Source organism: Brachycentrus maculatus, unplaced genomic scaffold (assembly GCF_059751285.1).
Source record: "Brachycentrus maculatus isolate JH-2025_06_01 unplaced genomic scaffold, ASM5975128v1 h1tg001156l, whole genome shotgun sequence".
In the NCBI taxonomy this organism is placed as follows: domain Eukaryota; kingdom Metazoa; phylum Arthropoda; class Insecta; order Trichoptera; family Brachycentridae; genus Brachycentrus; species Brachycentrus maculatus.
In genome coordinates, this window is record NW_028281847.1 from 1 (window position 1) to 9,679 (window position 9,679).

General features: G+C 38.7%; 1 pseudogene; it reads left to right on the forward strand.

Moving 5' to 3' along the window:
• The first annotated feature begins 4,103 nt into the window (after nucleotides 1-4,103).
• On the forward strand, nucleotides 4,104-8,626 carry LOC148299426 (MAPK/MAK/MRK overlapping kinase pseudogene; annotated as a pseudogene).
• Nucleotides 8,627-9,679: the final 1,053 nt, after the last annotated feature.

The following is a 9,679-nucleotide window of genomic DNA, read 5'->3' on the forward strand; positions in this document are numbered from 1 at the left end:
TTGCTAAAAAGATAAAGGACTAAAATCAGCCATATGCTAGAAGAAGTGCACCGAGATCTCATAAGTTTAGGGGCAGACAAAGACATGGCAAAATACTACCATAAGTATGATCGATGAGACAAAGAAGAAAGACCTGATTCATAAATGCATAAACTGAACCAGCTAATATTTATTCACGAGCATCTAAGACTAATTCTTATTTATGTGCATGCCAGTTGGCATGCACATAGTATATTGTGCACTTATCTAATCTTCTTTGTGCTCTTATATAGATGATGGTATTATATTGTGGAGCATAATATTCTATTTCGATGAGTCGAAGCATTTATCATTGTATCACCAATCCGACTGCCCAAATTGTCGAAACGCCATCCCAAATCTATATGATCATTGAGGGAAAATCGAAATCCATAAGGATGAGACTGCCAAACATACATCACAGGCAAACTAGGTGTCACTCCAAGGCATCGTATCACTCTTCAAAGAATAAGTGCAAGTCTCACCCACATACTTAACACTGCACTCAATCCAATACAAATAGCCGGAGGGAAATCCTCGCCGTAGAGATCATTACGATGATCAGAACCAAGACGAGTACAATAACTATGGCGAGTCAGCATACAGTTCAAGGCAAAGAGACTTCCGAAACTCAGACCGAGTGTAGAATTTGGGAAGGAACAAAAAATCCCCCCAATACTAACAGCATTTTGAATATGTTTCGGGAGGCAGGCGAACAGAATAGAAAAAGCGCGATTCAGTAAAGAGTCGAAGTTCAGCAATTAAGCAAGACTACAAGCAATACGACCAATAGAATCACAAATACTTGCTGCCCAGCAAGCACAGCCAAGCCTCGCAGGCAACTGCCAACTACAAATAAGGTGGAGACTGGAGCTCTCGTTGCTACTAGCCAATCCAGTAAAGTAAAATTTATCAACAGATATCTTGCAATTATGACCGAAAGCTTGAAGTTTAAAACATCAATCTCAGGAAGGAGAACCAGTGCCTGCAATCGTACGTTCATATTCTGGAGAGTAAATGCATGAGCGACATCAACGACAGCATCAACAATAGCAATAACAGAAATATGAACGGCGTCAACAATAGCAATAACAGGAATATGAAAAACTTGAATAGCATGAATATGAACAGCATTAACAATAACAATAACAATAACAATAACAACAACAATAACAACAACAACAATAACAGCATTAACAACATGAACAACATGAATAATGCTGATTACATGAGCTATGCATATGAAACTAGTAACATGACAAATTCAAACAGCAACTTACAAAAGTATGTGAATATTCCAAACAAGTAGAACATAAGTATGAGCGTCAATGATAATTACGTCAAGAAAACTTTAAAAAATAATATGCACTCCAATGAAGCCAATCATTATGGAACAGGAATGCACATAAACAGAATTCACGCCAACCATAAGTTTCGCAAAGGCTCATCCACTTCTCATAATACCTTGTAATTATCAAAGCTGACTGAATACTGATAGGTAGCATTACTCCATGCATAATTATTTTATTTACTATTCCTATTTCTATTCCTATGTATTGTTCCTATTTATATTTATATTCCTATATATTTATATAATAACGACATATTAAGACTATGATTAAGACTATGATTAAGACTATGATTAAGACTATGATTAAGACTATGATTAAGACTATGATTAATGCCAATTTGTTAGATTAGGCCGATAATGAGCGCGCATTAAACAAATCTGAAGATTTAAAAAATATATGGTGATTGACGCTGTTATTAAAACCACACGCAATAACTTTATGTTTAAATAATCCGCAATATATTTATCTGCGCTGTGCAATGATCGAAATCAATAACTTGCTCTCAGTCGACTATGCGAGACTCTTAGGAAAAGGCTCAACTGGAAATGTCTACGCCGGGACATACTTGGCTTCTGAAGCCAACGCATTCGACGTTGCCATCAAAGTCATTAATCTCAAATAAGTCAAAAACGAAGTAATATAATATCTACTCAAATGCTAACTACATGCGCTCAAAGAAGTGTCACGTTTCTATGGGCATCAAATGGTGCAGATTGGCCAAATGAAACAGCAGATGAGCGATGCACAGTACTCTTAATACTTATTGTAAATGCTCCAGCAATAGAGTATTGTGCAGCTTTATGATATTATCGTGCATGAGGACAATTGCTATATTGTCACAGAGCTGTTGAACGGAGGGACCCTCAAGGAATACATTGCTGCTTAGAAAAGCGATTGCGGTTCCAAGTTTATGGAGAGATAAGCCGTTCATATTCTCACCCATCTCATGTAAGCATATCAAAAGCTAGCAAACAATGGGATTGTGCATCGTGATCTGAAACCGTAAAACATCATGATCACAAAAAGGAGCTCGTATCCGCATGAACTCATTCCCAAAATCATCGATTTCGGGTACTGCGAAGTGAAGGGCATAAAAAAGCCAAATATGTTTTATAACGTCGGATCACCCCGCTACATGTCTCCCGAGGCATTCCTTGATAACCACTATTCGGAAAAGAGCGATATCTGGGCCATGGGTGTTATATTCTATGAAATGCTGACAGGAGTAAGCATCGATAAGGGAATGTAGACTGAATAATGCTTCATTAAAATCAAAAATAAAGGAATCCCTGTTCCCTCCAATCTCAGTGCTGAGACCAAAAGAATCTTACAAATTATGCTCATGTACGACCCAAAGAGGAGAAAGTCATGTCAGGAAGTTCTTCGAGCCATCAAACATACCAAAGAGATATCGGAACACCAGAACAACAAGATATTTCATTCGCAAATACGGTCTGCTAAACCCTAAAGCCATACATATCCCAACAGCTACAATCAAATGAGGGACGCGTTTTCGAGCCAGTCACTAGGACCATTACCTCAGAGGAATTAGTACTCTTTGGTGGAATCTCATATTATCCCAAGAAGTGCATTCCACGCTAATGAGGAAGAAATGCATGAGACGAATAGAATAAATAAGTCATGGATACTCAAGCCAACAACACCACTCCATACTCCCCAAAGTACTGATTTAATAATTCCTCAAATTTCGCATCAGCCCATTCTTCATCAAATGCCGACACCGACTCCTCAAAATTCTCACATTGTCAATAATCGGGAAATGAATCGGGGGATAAATCGGGAAATGAATCGAGGCAACGAATAAAGATTCGTTTATCACTCCCTACCACATCGGCCTCCCCAGCAGGACTATATGAACTAAAAAGTAAATCAAAGCTTTGTCAGTCCGAAAAAGATAATCTAAATAAAGTACATTATAAATAAGGGATTCGAGGAGAATAGCATCAACAAACAGAGCTTTCTGAAGCAGAGTCCCTACCACAGCCACCCACAGCAATCAAGGTATCAAGACAATGCGAGGCAGCTGATCAATGTGGACCCACAAAAGTAATCATCAACGGAATTTTCATTCGATGAATCATTTAGATGAGTCAAGAAGAAAGTCATTTGGAAGGGATGGGAATTAGAATAGCAATCAACGCATTGCCATGTTGAATGGTAGGCCTCTACAATAAATGCAGCCGGTGTTGCAGCAACCTACTTCCCAACATTATCAACCACGGGAGCAGCACTAACATCTAAGACAATCGAGACAATTATAAATGTCCCGGCATCAACATCAACAACAGCAACAACAGCAACAACAACACCAACATCAACATCAACATCAACAACATCAGCAGCAACAACAACTGTACGCTTTGCAGCCTGTGTTTCATCAGCTACCCTCCCAAATTCAGCAGCCAACAATGAACTACTATCAACCAGAACATTGCCAGATCCGCACAAGTCCGGGATTACAGTAAAATCGAGGCATCGAGTATTACAGTTTTTCTCCCAGCCCCATACTGCCATCTCATTTGAACACAGCAATCCCCCCCGAAATCCGGCACAGCAGGGTAAACTTTGGCTGAGACATGATTGGACAGTTATTCATCCTTCAACTGATCCTTTAAGGCGGTTGGAATTATGCATAAAATATGATTAGAATAATAGGATTATTGATTTCCATAAATGAAGTTATATTTATTTATATTGATTTCACAGGCTTCGATGGACCAGTACAAACTCGAATACGAAAAGGGCAGTGGCACATTTTCAGTGGTCTTCACGGCAGTCTCTCTCAAAACTGGAAAGCATGTCGCCATTAAGTGCATGAAGAAGAAGTTCGAGACATTATAAAAAGTTAAAAAATTGAAATAAATACAAGCGTTGAATATTCTGTCCAACCATGACAACATCATTAAGCTCATCGAAGCCCTTTACGACGAGCCCAGCGGTAAATACATCCATAACTTTAGGCAAACTTGCTCTCGTTTTCGAACTCATGGACATGAACTTGTACGAATGCCTCAAAAATAAAAAGAACCCCCTCACTCCCAAAAGATTAAGTTCTATATGTTCCAGGTGCTCAGATCCATTGAGTTCATGCATCGGAAAGGAATCTTTCACCGGGACATAAAGCCATAAAATATTTTAGTCAAGGGAAACTTAGTTAAATTGGCTGATTTGGGTTCCTGCAAGGGGAAGCATAGCCCCGCACCCTATACGGACTACATATCGACTCGCTGGTACAGAGCTCCTGAGTGCTTGATGACTGATGGCTACTACAATTAAAAAATGGATATATGGGGTTTCGGCTGTGTTCTGTTCGAGCTCGTCACCAAAAAGCCTCTCTTTCCCGGCAAAGACGAATTGGATCAGGTCAATAGAATTCACAATATTATCGGTACTCCGAAGCCTGAAGTCTTGGATAAATTTAGATCTCAGGCATCTCATATGGAAATCAACTTCCCACCCAAAAAGGGCATCGGAATCGACAAGTTTCTCTCAAATAGCTGCCCAAATGAACTCAAAGATCTACTGGCTAAGCTCCTCGCCTACGACCCCGAAGAGCGCATCACAGCTGAAGCAGCCATCAGGCATGAATACTTCGCAGAGTACACATCGCAGCTGGACCAAATGACCACTCACTCCAATAACTTTCGGTCCACTTTTTTTACGATGAAGGAGCGAAGTGAAGATGACGGGGACTCGGTGAAAGTACTTATATGATAAAATAGACAAAAAAAGTCTTATCGAAAACAAGAACTATGGTTCCAAGCACAATTTAGAGAAGCAAGAAGAAGACGTGATGCTTCCCAAGATCACAGGCACCAACAATTTTTCAAACGTCATGGACCCATACAAAAAGTCCTACTATAACAAGAAATTTTCCAACGACCTTAACTTCGGAGTCCATGGAAAGCGCGCACATTGATGTAAATTCGAATGCATCATTTTTTACTATCATATCATTTCATATCATATTACACTCCCATATTTCATATTTCAAATGGATAGCATCGAGTAAATCTCATTTAAATCCCCGCGGCATAATCTGTAAATACGATCGCAACCTATATAATGAGATTAAAATTGATTGAGGTAATTTATATAAACAGTTAATTTGAATTGTTGATGCAGAGAATAAACAGAAGTCTGGTGCAAACAGCGCAGTCAGCTTTCTCTACCAAATCCGAAATCAAAAGAGATTTTGAGTTGAAAATGGTGAAGAAGCTCAAGCAGGCACTGTCCCCCACTTATGTCAGTGTGCAGGATACGACTCTCGGGCAGAATTCATGTACAGCTATAGATAATAAAGGTGGATCAATGTATAAAATAGTCGTAGAATCCCCGTGCTTTGAGAAAAAAACAAAGGTCGAGCAATGGAGGCTTGTGGCGAGTGCTCTTTCTGATGAGATGAAGAACATCCATGGATTTAACTTGAAAACAAGAATCCCCACAGTCGTCTCAACACCCCTGAATTTCGGGCAAGTTACAGAGTAATCTCCTTGCGCCAATTAAATATTGTGACCATCCAAAATAAAGATTAATTGATCAAATTTTACGAATATTGTTTGCCTTTGTAAATCTCACATATAAACAAAACATCCTCGCCCCATAAATAGCCAACTAATATTTATATTGCAGCTTATAACATATTAATTCAATTATGTATCAATTATCGATGATCACTCTATGATGTTATATTTTGCCATTTAATGTATGATATTTTAATTCATATTATCCATCAATTTTGTTGGTTGGGATTTGTTGATCGGTTCTGATCTGCGTCGTGGAAGAGCTTGGGCATCTCTTTCAAATCAGAACTCGAACCATCATCTTCGCAACATACTCTTTCAAACTGTTCAAGGGCACTGTTAAGCTGGCAATCTAGAGGCTCATCAGCTCAGCCAGTTTAGCAATTGATTTCTGGCCTTCTCAGGTATTTATTCTATAGGCATCAGCACAAATCACAGCAGGGCAGAGTGCAACAAGAGCAGGGCAGAATGCAGCAAAGGGCAGGTCATTCAGATTGACCGATTCGTCAGGACAGCCATGCTTTAGATGCAGGAGTAGAGTCGAGAGTCATGAATAAGCTGAACTACATTAGAAGGGTAAGCAGTCGTAGTAGTAGTAGATGAAATCAAAATGATGAGGTCAACATCGCATCAACCCTCAAAACATTTTGATTAATTATAAAAATGGAATTGTCATATCTGCGCTGCCCTTAAATTTATTGCGATTAGTAATTCCAAGTAAAAATATAAAGGAATAATAATAAGTATTATTATTCTTATTTAATATTAATATTTTATTTAATAATATTATTATTATTATTATTTTATTTAATATTATTATTCTTATTTTATTTTTGCCTTTGTGTATGTATATAAATGCAAACGAGCTTTATTGCCTATCAGTTCATTTGCATTTATTCGAACAATAAAACACCCTTTTATATCCATCGCAAATGCATATTGACAGCTCAAATTTCCCACGTCGTAAGATTGTGAACACAATCAATGCCACAAATGTCCCTTACACTTACGGCTTATAGCGTGTTCAGCTTGCCAACTTCGTGGCAGAGGAGCTCAACAAAAATCATCAAAACGATGCATAGATTCTACTGAAATTTCGTAAATAAGCAGAGGAGTACAAGCATAGAAAGATCAGGAAATTCGCACACCAAACATAAGTGGAGACCTTTTCCTCGCAGCCTACCATCAAATACTCATAATCACCAATTTCGAGTCTTATCCATCAAAATAAACATCTCCTTGAAAGCAAATCATAGAATAAACTATCTGTCCTGGAAAATGGACATGTGTAACCTGAGAGGCATGACATCCCCAATTACCCATAACTTTTAGAGCAATTGCGTATGAGAGATCTTAAACTCCTCAAACAATAAAAATTATTGAAAAAAAATGAGGAAAGGACGAGGAAACTGCAAAGGAGAGTCGCCAAACTTTAATAGGAATAACGTTTCAAAAAGGCTGAGTTTAAATAACAAAAAGAACAGTAAGGTTTTGATAGGCTGCGAGACATGGTTAAATCAGTAGCTGGGAAACTCATCTCCAAGAACAACTCTGAAATGTTAAGTGGATATTCCAATGCGAAACGCTTTAGTGGGAGGAACCCTGAGAATTACTAAATTGATAGGCTTAAAGAATCCTAAAGCCAATACTTTGAGTCCCCGAGGCCTGTACTTATTAAAAAGGATCGATCAGCATTAAATACTCGAGGGAAGAACAAGTAAAGTATATAAAACCAACCCAAATTTCCAAAGATTGATTATAATAAATACTTTGTGAAAGACCACTCAAACTAATCGATGAAATCTGTTGGCGACTACATTGGGAGTTTAGAGAGGAGCAGAAATAGGCTTGACTCATTAGCAAGAAGTGGCAATGAAATTGACCCGCAACATGGAAATTGACTAATACCTTCAATTTCTGCTCATTAATTATTATGACGGATCAGTATTTATATCATTAACGATCATGTCACAATATATCCACTATACCAATACGATTATATTATATTTCCGATGCTCTTCATTGCTTGTCTGTTGCTACTTCACATTCAATATGCATGCTGCCTCGACCGTCTCAACATTACTACCAGCACACTTGCCTATATTTCCGATGTTAATTCCTCTGACCTACTCGACGGCATTGATAATCAAGAATGCATCTCACCATAATAGTAAGGAAGTAGATATCTGCCATTTATATTGCTGGGCACAGACCATAGCCATCTTCTCGTATTGAGGCTAGAGTTGAAGCTGGATACGATGCTGAGTGTATTAGCAGATCGCAATAATACTAATATCCGAATATATATGGGCCTACTGGGTCATAACAAGAGAGTACAAAAGCAGTGCAATGTGAAGAGATACCCCTACTTTTGCACCCAAATAAGGCATGCTGGGCCGAGTAAGCAATTCTATGGCATGCCTGACATTGTCACATATGAGACAATGCTGCATTTCATATAAAAGATTGACCGGTACTCTACCTATTTGGAACAGCTCTACTCAGCCAATCGCGTGACCCATCAGCCTACGTAGCTTATATAGTCCCTTTCAAAATAGCTACAGCCAGTTTATTACCCGAGCCTTCATTAACATTAATTCCCTCAAATAGTCTTCGGGTCCCCTCAATAACCTGCTGAGCATGCTCAATGACCTGTTTTATACAAAGGTCTACTATCTACTTGACATATTCGTGGTGGACAGATCAGAGTAGGGATACATTGTGAGAATATACGATAACCGATACTGCCAATCGAGCAATAACAGCCGAGCTTATCGCATCAGATGCAGTTATCAGCATGATTCCAAAGCTATAATTCAAATCATCTCAACAGTTTCAAACATTCACGACATTTCTTCTGCTCTCAGAAATATAGCATTGAAGGGAGTCAATTAGTTTAGTCCATAAATATTCGATGCAATCAACAACGACACCAGCCATGACAATGACCATAGATATTAATCCTCAGATAATCAGCGATCTTTGATGTTCATGAGCATACTGGATTCTGTTATCAGTCGAGAGCGATCAGTGGAGTTGCGGAAATAGCTTTAATTCTATCAAACTAGCATCCATGCCCCTCACATTAATAATGGTCGATACTATATATTATGGGCAGAAGGACATATAAATCCCCAGAAGAAACTCGCACTCGGTTTCAAAGCAGATCAGGCTCCACCCCTCATTGCCATGTTTGATCCATTTAGTCCGTCAAGCAATAGCAGTAGTAGTAAGGTTAAGAGGGTTGGAGGGACTTCATCGACATATAGCGTACATAATGTGAATCGGATGATAATGCAGACTATCTATTAACATGAGCAGTATGCAGCCCAGCAGTCTTTTAAAGCATTCGTCAACAGCGCTCTCTTTGCTGATCAATAAAATGGGAACGACGCCAATTATTACAGTTTTTATGAGCACTCACAGGATTCACAGGATTTAAATCGACATATAGCCGAGCACATTAGTAAAAACATAAGTACAGGCAAAAGTGTGATCGTATATACCCTTCCAAGCTTCTATCAGCTGAAACATGGTAGGTTAACTTACGAATGGGTCACTGCTTGCTATAAAGAGCCTTGCGCTAGTGTAGTCCTTAAGTAGCTAAAGGAACTCGCGTACCTAATCAGTAGAACCAATAGGTTTATGCAAGAGGCAAACAACCACCTGCTCATCGTGGCTAATCATCGTCAAAGTGATATGCATTCCCACTCCTAATAGGATTTTAAGTGCGGAAATGTGTATATAAAATCAATAAACAATAGC